The 14655-nt window shown below is 39.0% G+C and overlaps 1 pseudogene; it reads left to right on the forward strand.

Moving 5' to 3' along the window:
- Window positions 1-3043: 3043 nt before the first annotated feature.
- Window positions 3044-12032, forward strand: LOC101415474 (E3 ubiquitin-protein ligase RNF13-like; annotated as a pseudogene).
- The last annotated feature ends 2623 nt before the right edge of the window (window positions 12033-14655 follow it).

Raw genomic sequence — 14655 nt, forward strand, 5'->3', positions numbered from 1 at the left:
AAAACTATAGACCAATTTCTTTTATGAATACATATGCAAAAGTCCTCAACAAAATACTTGCAAATCAATTCCAACATCACATTAAAGGAATTATACACCATGATTTAGTGAGTTTTATCCCAGGAATGCAAGGGTGGTTCAACACATACAAAAAATGAATCAATGTAATATACCACATTAACAATATGAAGAGGAAAAAACACATGATCCTCTTGATTGATCCAGAAAAGGCATTTGACAAAACCCACCATCCTTTCTTGATAAAATCCCCTACAAAAATAGTAATAGAAGGAAACTCCTCAAGACAATAAAATGCTTACAAAAAAAATACATAGCTAATGTCATAATGGTGAAAGTTTGAAAGCTTTCCCTCTAAGATCTGAAACAAGATAAGGATGCCCACTATTATTCAACACTGTGCTACAGGTTCTAGCCAGAGCTATTAGGCAAGTCAAAGAAATAAAAGGGGGGAGAAGATGTGGCTCAACTGATAGAGCTTCCACCGACCATATAGGAGGTCCAGGGTTCGATACCCAGTGCCTCCTGGCCCATGCTGAGCTGGCCCATGTGGAGTGCTGCTGCATGCAAGGAGTGTCTCCCTGCACGAGGAATGCAGCCCGTGCAGGAGTGCAGCCCACCCAGGAGTGGTGCCGCCCACACGGAGAGCTGACACAAGATGACACAACAAAAAAGAGACGGAGAAGAGACAATATGAGACACAGCGAACTAGAGAGCTGAGGTGGAGCAAGAGAATTATCACCTCTTTGCCACTCGGGAAGATCCCAGGATGGGTTCCCAGAGCCACCTAATGAGAATATGGCAGACACAGAAAAACACACAGCAAATGGACACTGGGCAGACAACTAGGGGGTGGGGGAAGAAATAAGGAAAAAAATTTTTTAATTTGAAAAATTAAAAAAATAAAGGCATCCAAATTGTAAAGGAAGAAGTAAAACTTTCACTATTTACAGATGGCATGATCCTATATATTGGGTGACCTGAAAACTCTACAACAAAACTACTAGAAGTAATAAACAAGTTCAGCAAAGTGATGGGCTAAAAGATCTACATGCAAAAAATCAGTAGTGTTTTTTTTAAAGAATTTATTGGGAAATGAGGGAAAAGAACAGAGCTCGTTAGAAATGGGAGAGAAAAAATGGAAATACACACCAAGATTTGGTGTGGGCTCCTCCAGGCAGAGAGAGCAGTAGTGTTTCTTTTAATAAACTCACTAGTAATGAGTAAGCTATAAGAATCAAATATCTAGGAATAAATTTAACCAAGGATGTAAAGGATTTATACACAGTAAACTACAAAATATTGCTAAAAGAAATTTTAAAAGACCTAAATAAATGAAGGACATGCTGTGTTCATGGATTAGAAGACAAAATATCATTTAGATGTCAACTCTACCCAAACTGATTTTTACTGATTCAATGGAAAGCCAGTCAAAATTCCAACAGCCTGAAATGAAAAAATGTTCAATATCACTAGCTATTAGGGAAATGCAAATCAAAACCACAATGAGATATCATCTCACACCTCATAGAATGGCCATTATTTTTTAAAAGAACACTCCTTTCCTTCACTGGAAGTGCTTGGAATGTAAGATGGTGCAGCCTCTGTAGAAGACAGTTTGGCAATTCCTCAGGAAGCTAAATATAGAACTGCCATAAGATCCAGCAATCCCTCTACTAGGAATATATCCAGAATTGAAAACAGGGATGCAAACAGACATTTGCACATTGATGTTCATAGTGGCATTATTCACAATTTCCAAAAGATGGAAACAACCTAAGTGTCCATCAACTGATGAATGGATGAACAAAATGTGGTATATACATATGATGGAATACTATGCTTCTGTAAGAAGAATTGAAATTGGGACACATACGACAACAAGGATAAACTTGACATTATACTGATGAAATAAGTTAGGCACAAAAGGACAAATATTGTATGGTCTCACTAATATGAACTAAATATGAAGAATAAACCCATGGAGTTAAAATCTAGACTATAAGTTACTAGGAAATAGGATGAGGGCTGAGAAGGTATACTGATGCTTAATGTATGTAGAATTTTCAATTGGCCTGACAGTAAAAGTATGGAAATGGCTAGGGTTGATGGTCACACATTATAGTGAGTATAACTAAAATGGCTGGTTTCTAAATGTGATTGTGGCTGAAAGGGGTACTGTAGGGATGTAAAATGCCAACTGAAAGAAAGGTGGAGACTTATCTAGGGACTGTATAACATAATGGACCCAGTGGTGGAAGAGGATTGTGGTAAATAGTAAAAATACAAGACTGTTCTTCTATGAACTAGAAGAAACGTACATCACTATTACAAGGTGGTAAGAACATGGTGACACCTGGGAAAACAATCATTGTAATTTATGGGCTATAGTTAACAGCAATATTGTAATATTCTTGCATCAATGTCAAAGAACATACTATTTCAGTGCTAAGGGTCAATAATAGGGGGTGTGATATTTTTTCTATTGGACTAAAGAAAAGGTTTAAAAATTTACCGAGGCGATCACTGAACTACTCTGTAATGAAACTGAGTGCCACTGAGTGTACACTTTGGATGGATTGTACAAGGCAGGGGAACTTGTCACACGGTGAACCATGTGGTGGATGATGGACTGTAGTTAAACAGTACAAATATGAGAGTGTTCTCTCATGAACTATAACAAATGTACAATACTAATCCATGGTGTTATTAATGGGGGGGTATATGGAAAACTGCACCAAATGTAAGCTATGGATCATAGTTAGTAGTAATATTTTTATGATATTCTTTCATAATCTGTAACAAGTGTTCCACAATAGTGCAAGCTGTTGGTGGAAGGGTGATGTATGGGAATTCTGCACGTTATGCATAACTGTTTTGTAAGCTCACAACTTCTCTAATAAAAAATATTTTAAAAATTAAAAAAAATGTTTAAAGTGGGGGTAGCAGATATGGCTCAAGCAATTGGACTCCTTTCTCCCATATAGGAGGTCCTGGGTTTGATTCCTGGTGCCTTCTAAAGAAGATGAGTGTACACCACAACGAGCAGAAGCTGCAACAAGCAGATGACGCAACCAGCAGGAAGCAGAGATGGCTCAAGCAGGTGGGCACTCACCTCCCACATGGGAGGTCCTGGGCTCAGTTCATGGTGCCTCCTAAAGAATACAAACAAACAATGAGCAGACAACAAGCAGACAGCCAGCAAAAACAACGAGCAAGACAACAAGCAGACAATGAGCAAAAACAAGCAGGGAGTGGATATGGCTCAAGCAGTTGAGTGCCTGCCTCCCACATGGGAGTTCTCAGGTTCAGTTCCCGGTGCCTCCTAAGATAAAAAACAAACAGACAACAAGCAAAAACAATGAGCAAAAACAGCAAACAGACAAGGGAGCCATCTCGGCGAGGGGGGAGTGATAATAGTACACAGTATAATGTGGACTTAGTAAGGGGTCTGTGGTTTCCACCTGACTGGCAAAGTGGTCCGTGGAACTAAAAAGGTTAAGAACCCCTGGTTTAAAGGGTTTCCTGATTAACTCAAAACCAGAGAATGCTTGTAAACAAGTGCCTCAACCACTAAGAAAATTTTTCTGGCACTTTCATCATGTTAATTAGAAGACTTGATTGCAATTTTTAAAAAGATTATTTATTTCTCCTCCCACACCCCCAGTTGTTTTCTCTCTGTGTCCATTCACTGTGCATTCTTCTGTGTCTGCTTGTATTCCCTTTAGGAGGCACCAGGAACCAATCCTGGGGCCTTCCAGAGTGGGAGAGAGGTGTTCAATCCCTTGCACCACCTCAGCTCCCTGGTCTGATGCATCTCTCATTGTCTCTTTTTGTTGCATCATCTTGCTGTGCCAGCTCTCTGTGCGGGCCAGCACTCCTGTGTGGGCCAGCATTCCAATACAGGCCAGCACTCTGCACGGGCAGCTTGCCTTCACCAGGAGGTCCCGGGAATCGAGCCCTGGACTTCCCATATGGTAGACGGGAGCCCAATCACTTGAGTCACATCTGCTTCCCTGATTGCAATTTTTATATAAAGGATTTAAAAGTGCAGAGAGCAGGATTCAAGGCAGCCATAGTTCACAATATTGATTCTGATGACCTCATTAACAAGGGATCCGATGACACTGATGCGTTAAAAAAAACTGACATTCCATCTATCTTTATTGGCGAATCATTAGCTAATTCCCTGAAAGATGAATTCACGTCTGAAAAAGGGAGCCGCATTATTTTAGTTCCAGTTTTCAGTCCTCCTCTGGAATACTACCTAATCCCCTTCCTTATCATAGTGGACATCTGAATCTCCTTTTTTTTTAAAAAAAAGATTTATTTATTTATTTAATTCCCCCCCTCCCCCAGTTGTCTGTTCTCTGTGTCTATTTGCTGCGTCTTGTTTCTTTGTCCAGCGGCACGGGAAGTGTGGGTGGCGCCATTCCTGGGCAGGCTGCACTTTCTTTCGTGCTGGGCGGCTCTCCTTACGGGTGCACTCCTTGCGCATGGGGCTCCCCTACGCGGGGGACACCCCTGCGTGGCAGGGCACTCCTTGCATGCATCAGCACTACACATGGGCCAGCTCCACACAGGTCAAGGAGGCCCGGGGTTTGAACCGCGTACCTCCCATGTGGTAGACGGACACCCTAACCACTGGGCCAAGTCCGTTTCCCTGAATCTCCTTGATAGTCATTTTCATGATCACAAAATTTGTCCAGACACACAGTTGGAAGAAACAGACTTCATAAGGATCAACTTCAGAAACTCCCTGTATAAAGTCAGGAAAGGAAATGAGTCTGATGTGCCGTTTGTTTGGATGAATATGAAGATGGCGTCAAGCTCAGAATCCTTCCCTGTTCTCATTCTTATCACTGAAAATTTGTAGATCCCTGGCTGATCCTTGGCTAACTAAAACCAAAAAAAGTGTCCAGTCTACAAGCAAAAAGTTGTTCCTTCTCAAGGTGATTCAGACACTGACAAAGATGGTAGTCGAGAAGAATACATAGGGAAGCAGATGTGGCTCAAGGGATTGAGCTCCCACCTACCACACAGGAGGTCCATGGCAGTTCCCATTGCCTCCTAAAGAAGACAGCAAGCTGGTGCAACAGGCAGGTGCAGCAAGTTGACACAAGAGACACAAGAAGAAAAACATCAAGAGAGACAACAAAGCAAGCAGCAGAGTTCCCAGTATTTACCTGTAGGAGTGTACTTCATTTCATTAGTAAGTATCAGAAGTGTGCTATACCTCAAGCATCAAATCGACATTCATTTTGGAGTGAAATATATAGCCAAAACATTAAAAATAATAATAATTCCTCAGTAAAGCTTGCAGATCTAGGTTACAATATGCAAATGTTTGTTTTATACATAAGGTCCACCCTGCCGCCACCCAGCAGGAGCTAAACTAACTCCCACCTCCTTAAAGTTACATAGAGGGGAATAGATGTGGCTGAAGCAGTTGAGTGCCTGCTTCCCACATGGGAAGGTCCTGGGTTGGGTTCTGGGTACCTAAAAAAAATTTTTTTTAATTACATAGAGTTGTTGAGTTGAATAATATCTATTTTTCTGGTATATCCCCAAATTGTCACCCTTAATGAGAAGCAGTAAGGTATGATTATAATGTCTTTTTTCTCCTATCAGCACCACAAAGTAAAACATATATACTTAAAGCTGTCTTTTACTTCTTATCCTAAGTAGTCTTATCCAGATAGGAATGGTCTATGCTAGTGCAGATTTCAAAGGTTTTTTTTTTAGGTTTTTAATATGATAGTGTTAGGTATGAATTTGATTCAGTAGCTAAAGTAATATGTCTTGAACTTTACTTACTGGTTATATGTGTTGTGAACAAAGCAAAAAGAACATGCTGCATAAAAATATTGAACTTCAGCAACTGCTGATACTCAAATCATATACCTCTTAATAAAGAGCATCTTATGCTTTTTAGCCCTGATAAACTATGCACAGAAGAAAATTTTTCATTTCAAGTATTGGGTATGAAAATAAGTGCTTATGTTTAACAAAACTAATAAGGCATTTTAATAATGTGTTGTGAAAAGCTAAATTATACTATACATCATTGTAACTGTGTACAAAATATAGACTTGAGTATAATAAAAAAGCGAAGAATTTTTATATGGCCTTGTATGAGGGGAGTTTGAATGTTAATAAACATTTTTCCACTTTAAGACCTGGCAAAAAAATAAACAACCCAATTTAAAAATGGGCAAAAGACTTGAATAGACATTTCTCCAAAGAAGATAAACAAATGGCTAAAAAGCACATGAAAAGATGCTCAACATCAGGGAACTAGAAATCAAAACCACAATGACATATCATTTTGCACCCATTAGAATAGCTACTATTTTAGAAAAACTGATAGTATTAGAAAGAATATAGAAATATAGGAACACTCATTCATTGCTGGTGGGAATGTAAAATGATGGAGGTCACTGTGGAGTATAGTTTGGTGGTTCCTCAGAAAATTAAGTATAGAATTAACATATCACTCTGTAATCCCACTTCTAGGTATATACCCAAAATAACTGAAAGTGTAAGGATTTGAACAGATCATTGCATACTGATGTTTATAGTGGCATTTTTCACAATTGCCAAAAGATTAAAGCAACCCATGTTCATCAGCCAGTGAATGGATAAACAAAATGTGGTATATATATATAAATACATACATATATATAGAATAGAATAGTATTCAGCTATAAAAAAAGGAATGAAATCCTGATGCATGCAACAACATGGAAGAACTTGAGGACATTATGTTGAGTGAAATAAGCCAGACTCAAAAGTACAAATATTGTATAATTTCACTGTTATGATATAATGATAAAAAGCAAACTCATAGAATTAGAATCTAGAATATAGGTTACTAGGTGATAGGTTAGAGAATGGGGAGTTGATGCTTAACATGTACAGAATTTCTAATTAGGCTCATGATAAAGGTATGAAAATGTTTGGTAGTGATAGTAGCACATTATTGTATGTATAAATAACAGCTCTGAACAGTACAGGTGAATATGCTTAAAAGAGGAAACTTTAGGCTATACATATTACTAGAATATAAGATAAAAAATAAGACTGTACAACACTGAACCCTATGTAGATGATGGACTATAGTTAATAGTACAAAAATATTCTTTCATAAATTATAGCAAATATATGATACTAATACAAGATGGTGATAATAGGATGGAATATGGGAAAAACACACCTAATGTAAATAATGGATAATAGAACTATTTTAATAATCTTTAAAAGATTATATATATATATTAAAGATTTATTTATTTATTTATTTCTCTCCCCTCCCCCCGCCCCAGTTGTCTGCTCTCTGTGTCTATTCGCTGTGTGTTCTTCTGTGACCGCTTCTATCCTTATCAGTCGCACTGGGAATCTGTGTTTCTTTTGTTGCGTCATCTTGCTGTGTCAGCTCTCCGTGTGGGCGGTGCTATTCTTGGGCAGGCTGCACTTTCTTTCATGCAGGCTGCTCTCCTTACGGGGCACACTCCTTGCGCGTGGAGCTCCCCTACGCGAGGGACACCCCTGCGTGGCAGGGCACTCCTTGTGCGCATCAGCACTGCACATGGGCCAGCTCCACACGGGTCAAGGAGGCCCGGGGTTTGAACCGCAGAGCTCCCATGTGTAGGCGGATGCCCTATCCATTGAGCCAAGTCCGCCTCCCAAAAGATTAGATTTAAAAAATTGTTACCTTAGCAAAGGTAACGACTTTTTAAAAAGTACAATTTTTAAAAAGCGGTGTCATCAATTGTAGTCAGTGTTTTACAACAATGCAAGGTGTTGGTGGTAGGGCGGTATATGCAAATCCTGTATTTTATGCATGATAGTTTTATAAACTCACTTCTCTAATAAAAAAAAAATGTTATATAATAACCTTCTTTTCTTCTTATATATATTTTTATTAGAGAAGCTGTAGATTTACAGAAAAGTCATGCAGAAAAGAAAGAGTTCCCATATACCTCTCCATTATTATTGGCAACTTGCATTAGTGTGGCCCTTTGTTGATGAAAGGCCATTATTATAATTGTACTAGTAACTATTATCCATGGTTTACATGAGGGTTCACTCTTTCTGTTGTACAGTCCAATGGTTTGTTTTTTAAAATATTTACTCTAGTAGCATATAAATAACCTAAAATTTCCCCTTTAGGCCACATTCAAATATATAGTTCAGTGGAATTCATTACATTCATAATGCTGTGCTACCATCACTACCATCCATGACCAAAACTCTTCCATGACCCCAAACAGAAAGTCTGTACCCATTAAGCATCAACTCCCAATTCCCCACCCTCACCCCAAACCCTGGGAACCTGTATTCTAGTTTCTGACTCTATGAATTTGATTATTCTAATTCTTTCATATCAGTGCTATCATACAATATTTGTTCTCTTCTTTCTGTCTTATTTCATTAAACCATGGACTACAGTTAATAGTACAATTATGAAAATGTGTTTTTATCAATTGTAACAAATATACCACACCAATGCAAGATGTTAATAACAGGGTGATATATGGGAACCCTGTATTTTATGTATGATTTTTCGGTAAACCCACAATTTCTCTAATAAAAAAAAAGTTTTTAAAAAATCAATTCACCTTAAGGAAGCAGACTTGGCCCAGTGGTTAGGGCATCCGTCTACCACATGGGAGGTCCACAGTTCAAACCCTGGGCCTCCTTGACCCGTGTGGAGCTGGCCCACGCGCAGTGCTGACGCACGCAAGGAGTGCCATGCCACGCATAGGGGAGCCCCACGCACAAGGAGCGCGCCCTGTAAGGAGAGTCGCCCAGCATGAAAGAAAGTGCAGCCTGCCCAGGAATGGTGCCGCACACATGGAGAACTGACACAAGATGACGCAACAGAAAAAAAGAAACACAGATTCCTGAGCCGCTGACAACAACAGAAGCAGACAAAGAAGATGCAGCAAATAGACACAGAAAACAGATAACCGGGGTCGGGGGGAGGTAAGGGGAGAAAAATAAATAAATAAGTAAAAATCTTTTTAAAAAAAGTTTAATTTTGAGAAGGTCCCATTTATCTTTTTTGTTGTTGTTGTTTGTGTTTTGGGTATAAGGTCCACAAAACCATCACCAACCACAAGATTTTTAAGATGTTTCATTACATTTTCTTCTAGTAGTTTTATGGCCCTGGCTTTTATATTTAGGTATTTGATCCACTTTGAGTTGATTCTTGTATTGAGAGTGAAGTAGGAGTTCTCTTTCATTCTTTTGGTTATGGATATTCAGTTTTCCCAGCTCCATTTGGTGAAAATACTGTTTTGTCCCATTAGCATGTAATTGGTAGGTTTGTCAAAAACCAGTTGGCCATAAAGGTGAGGTTTATTTTTGGGCTCTCATTTCCATTCCACTGACTGGTGTGTCTATCTTTATACCATGCTGTTTTGACCATTGTAGCTTTGTAGTGTGTTTCAAGGTCATGCAGTGAAAGTCCTCCCACATAGCTCTTCTTTTTTAGAATGCTTTTGGCTATTTGGGTGCACTTTCCCTTCCAAATGAATTTGGTTAATGCCTTTTCTAATTTTGTAAAGTAGGCTGCTGGACTTTATTTTATTTTATTTTTAAAGATTTATTTTATTTATTTCTCTCCCCCATTTTCTGCTCTCTGTGTCCATTCACTGTGTGTTCTTCTGTGCCCGCTTGCATTATCTAGCAGCACTGGGAAACTGTCTCTTTTTTGTTGCGTCATCTTGCTGCATCAGCTCTCCATGTGTGTGGTGCCACTCCTAGGCACGCTGCAGTTATTTCACATGGGGCGGCTCTCCTTGTGGGGCATACTCCTTGTGCGTGGGGCACCCCTATGCAGGGGAGCCCCTGCATGGCCTGGCACTCCTTGTGTGCGGCAGCACTGAGTATGGGCCAGCTTACCACACGGGTCAGGAGGCCCTGGGGATCGAACCCTAGACCCTCCACATGGTAGATGGACACTCTATCAGTTGAGCCACATCCGCTTCCCTGTTAGACTTAGATTGATGCTGCACTGAATGTATAAATCAGTTTTGGGTAGGCTTGACATCTTCATGATATTTAGTCTTCCAATCCATCAACACGAACTGTCTTTCCATTTATTTAGGTCTTCTTTGATTTCTTTTTAGCAGTGTTTTATACTTTTCTGCATATAGGTCCTATATTTCTTTGGTTAAATTGATTCCTAGGTATTTGAGCCTTTTTGTTGCTGTTGTAAATGGAAAATTTTTCCTAATTTCGTCCTCAGATTGTTCAATACTAGTGTACAGAATCTTTACTGATTTTTGCATGTTAAACTTGTATCCTGCCACTTTGCCAAACTCATTTATTAGTTCAAGTAGCTTTGTTGTAGATATTTCAGAATTTTCTAAATATAGGATCATGTCGTCCTTGAATGGTGAGAGTTACTTCCTCTTTTCCTATTTGGATGCCTTTTTTTCCCCTTGTCTAATTGCTCTAGCTAAAACTTCTAGCACTATTTTGAATAACAGTGGTGACTGTAGGCATCTGTGTCTTGTTCCTGATCTTAGAGGAAAAGTTTTCAATGTTTCCCCATTGAGAACGATGTTGGCTGTGTGTTTTTCATATATGCCTTTTATCATATTGAGGAATTTTCTTTCTATTCCAATCTTTTGAATTGTTTTTTATCAAGAGAGGATGCTGAATTTAGTCAAATGCCTTTTCTGCATCAATCAAGATGATCATGTGTTTTTTTTCCCTTCAATTTTTTAATGTGATATATTATGTTAATTTATTTTATGTTGAGCCATCCTTGTAATCCAGGAATAAATTCCACTTGGTTGTACTATGTAATTCATTTTGATATGCTGTTGGATTCTATTTGCAAGTATTTTGTTGAGAATTTTTGCCTCTATGTTCATAGAGAGATTGGGCTGTAATTTTCTTTTCTTGTAATATCTTTATCTGGCTTTGGTATTAGGGTGATGTTGGCTTCATAAAATGTTGGGTAATTTTCCCTCCTCTTCAATTTTTTGGAAGACTTTAAACGGGATTGGTATTTATTCTTCTCAAAATGCTTGGTAGAATTCACCTGTGAAGCCATCTGGTTTCTCTTTGTTAGGATATTTTTGATGACTGATTCAATCTCTTTAAATGTGATTGGTTTGTTGAGTTCTTGTATTTCTTGTACAGTCAGTGTAGGTTGTTTGTACATTTCTAGGAATTTGTCCATTTATCTAGGTTGTCTAGTTTCTTTTTTTTTTTTAAGATTTATTTTTTATTTATTTCTCTCCCCCTCCCCCCCAGTTGTGTGCTCTCTGTGTCCATTCGCTGTTTGTTCTTCTGTGACCGCTTCTATCCTTATCAGTCGCACCAGGAATCTGTGTTCTTTTTGTTGCACCATCTTGTTGTGTCAGCTCTCTGTGTGTGCGGCGCCATTCCTGGGCAGGCTGCACTTTCTTTCACACTGGGTGGCTCTCCTTACAGGGCGCACTCCTTGCGCGTGGGGCTCCCCTACATGGGGGACACCCCTGCGTAGCATAGCACTCCTTGTGCGCATCAGCACTACACATGGGCCAGCTCCACACGGGTCAAGGAGGCCTGGGGTTTGAACCGCGAACCTCCCATGTGGTAGGTGGATGCCCTATCCATTGGGCCAAGTCTGCTTCCCTGTCTAATTTCTTGGCTTAGAGTTTCTCATAACATCTTCTTATGATCCTTTTTATTTCTGTGGGATCAGTTGTAACTCCACACCCCCTTAATTTTTAATTTTATTTGCAACTTCTCTTTTTTTCCTTGTTAGTCTAGCTAAGGTTTTGTCAATTTTATTCATCTTCTCAAAGAACCAGGTTTTTTGTTGTTGTTGATTTTATCTTTTTTTTTTTTTTTTTTTTGGTTCTCAATTTCATTTATTTCTGTTCTAATCTTCGTTATTTATTTCTTTCTGCTTGCTTCAGGAATATTTTGTTGTTCTTTTTCTAGTTTCTCCAGTTATTCAGTTAGATCTTTGATTTTATCTCTTTTTTCTTTCTTAATGCAGGTGTTGAGGGCTATACATTTCCATGTCAGCACTGTCTTCACTGTATCCTATAAATTTTGATAAGTTGTGTTCTCATTTTCATTTATTTCAATATATTCACTAATTTCACTTACAATTTCTTCTTTGACCCACTGATTGTTTAGGAGTATGTTGTTCAGTCTCCACATATTTGCAAAATTTCCCCTTTCCTGTCTATTATTGATTTCTAGTTTAATTTCACTCTGATCTGGGGAGGTGTTTTGTATAATTTCAATCTTTTTTTAATAATTACTGAGACCTGCCTTGTGCCCTAACATGTGGTCTAACCCAGAGAAAGATCGATGAGCACTTAAGAAGAATGTAAAACCCACTGATTTTTGGAATGCATAATTCTGTGTATGTCTCTCGGGTATTACTAGTTCATCATATTGTTCAAGTTCTCTATTTCCATGTTGCTCTTCTGTCTGGTTGTTCTATCTAATGATATGAGTGGTGTGTTGAAGTCTCCAACTATTATTACATAGATGCTTATTCGTCCCTTCAGTTTTCCCAGATTTTGCTTCATGTATTTTTGGGCACCCTGGTTAGGTGCATAGATATTTATGACTTATTTCTTCCTGATGGATCATCCCTTTTATTAATATATACTGGCCTTCTGTATCTCTTATAACTTTTTTGCATTTAGGTCAGTTTTGTCCAATATTAATATAGCTACCCTGCTCTTTTTTGGTTATGTTTGTATGGAGTATCTTTTTCCAACCTTTTACTTTCAGCCGGTTTGTATCCCTGGGTTTATGTATGGTGAGTCTCTTGTTGGCAGCATATGGATGGCTCATGTTTTTTATCTGTCAGTCTATATATTTTGATTGGGAGTTTAATCCATTCACATTCAATGCTATTACTATAAATGTACTATTTACTTCCACTTTTTTATTCTTTTTTACTCATATGTCATATCTTTTTTTTTTTAAGATTTATTTATTTATTTCTCTCCCCTTCCCCGCTGCCCCAGTTGTCTGTTCTCTGTGTCTATTTGCTGCGTGTTCTTCTTTTTGTGCACTTCTGTTGTTGTCAGCGGCTCAGGAATCTGTTTCTTTTTGTTTCATCATCTTGCTGCGTCAGCTCTCCATGTGTGCAGCGCCATTCCTGGGCAGGCTGCACTTTCTTTTGTGCTGGGCGGCTCTCCTTACGGGGCACACTCCTTGCTCGTAGGGCTCCCCTACGTGGGCGACATCCCTGCATGGCACGGCACTCCTTGCGCGCATCAGCACTGCGTGTGGGCCAGCTCCACACGGGTCAAGGAGGCCCAGGGTTTGAACTGCGGACCTCCCATGTAGTAGGCGGACATGGTATCCACTGGGCCAAGTCTGCTTCCCCATATGTCATATCTTATTTTCATCTGTCTTTTTACTCTTTGGGTTATCCTTTCTGCTATTCTTGTCTTCTGCACTCTCCTTCAATTCTCTCTCATATCATTTCCTTTTGAGCTGTAAACTTTGTGACAGTTTGAGATTATTTTATGGAATCCCAAAAAGAGAGAGATTATGTTTTTAAAGTCATCTATTTCTCTGGGTGTGATATCCTTTGATTGTATTAAATTCAGTGAGGAGCCTCTGATTAAGTTTACTTGATAAAGTCAATTTAGGGTCTGATTGGACTATATCAGTAAATCGTAACTCAGGTGGGCTGATATAAATGGACGCTCACTCAAGAAGACATAAAGAGAGCTGTCATTTTTTATCCTGGGCCCGTGGGGAGAGAAGAGCCATTCACCTGATATCTTACAGCTGACCTTGGGAAGAGAGCTGAGACTGATATAGGAAGCCCTGAAAGATAAGCCCTATGCCAGCCTAGAGCTGAGACTGGGATGAAAGTGGGCTCCAGAAGCCTCAGAGGAAGATGCCTAGAGGAGAATGCTGAGACCAACCAGAGATCAGCGATCATCTTGCTTCAACACATGGCAACTGATTTGGTGAGAAAGCAACTTTGAATTGAACTCTTTATAACTAGAAGCATTTACCCCAAATAAATATACTTTATAAAAGTCAACAGGTTTCTGGTACTTTGCCTTGCCACCCCTTGAGCAGACTAATACAGGCTCCTTTTAATATTTCCTGCAAAGGTGGATTCTTTTTTACAAACTCTCTTAGTTTCTGTTTGTAAATATTTAAAGTCACTTTGATATTTGAAGGACAATTTTGCTGGATAAAGAATTCTCAGCTGACAAGTTTTCTCTTTCAGTATCCTAATTGTATCATACAATTGTCTTCTTCCCTCCATGTTTTGTTTTTTTTTTAAGATTTCTTTATTTGTTTGTTTGTTTATTCCCCCCTTGTGGCTTGTTCCTTTCTTTTGCTGTCTCTTCTCTGTGTCCATTCGCTGCACAAGAGTTTTTTGTTTTTGGTTTTTTCTGTATCTGCTTGTCTCCCTTTGTTGCATCATCTTGCTGCCTTCCATGGTTTTTCATGAGAAACCTACACTAAGCCTTACTAGGTGTCCCTTGTATGTGATGGTTTGCTTCTCCCTTGCTGCTCTCAGAGTTTTCTCTTTATCTTTGACATTCTGAGTAGTATGTATCTTAAAGTAGGTCTATTCAGATGTATTCTGATTAGGCTATGGTGTGCTTCTTGGACATGTAAGTTAATTTCTTT

This window comes from Dasypus novemcinctus, chromosome 12 (genome assembly GCF_030445035.2).
Source record: "Dasypus novemcinctus isolate mDasNov1 chromosome 12, mDasNov1.1.hap2, whole genome shotgun sequence".
Lineage (NCBI taxonomy): Eukaryota > Metazoa > Chordata > Mammalia > Cingulata > Dasypodidae > Dasypus > Dasypus novemcinctus.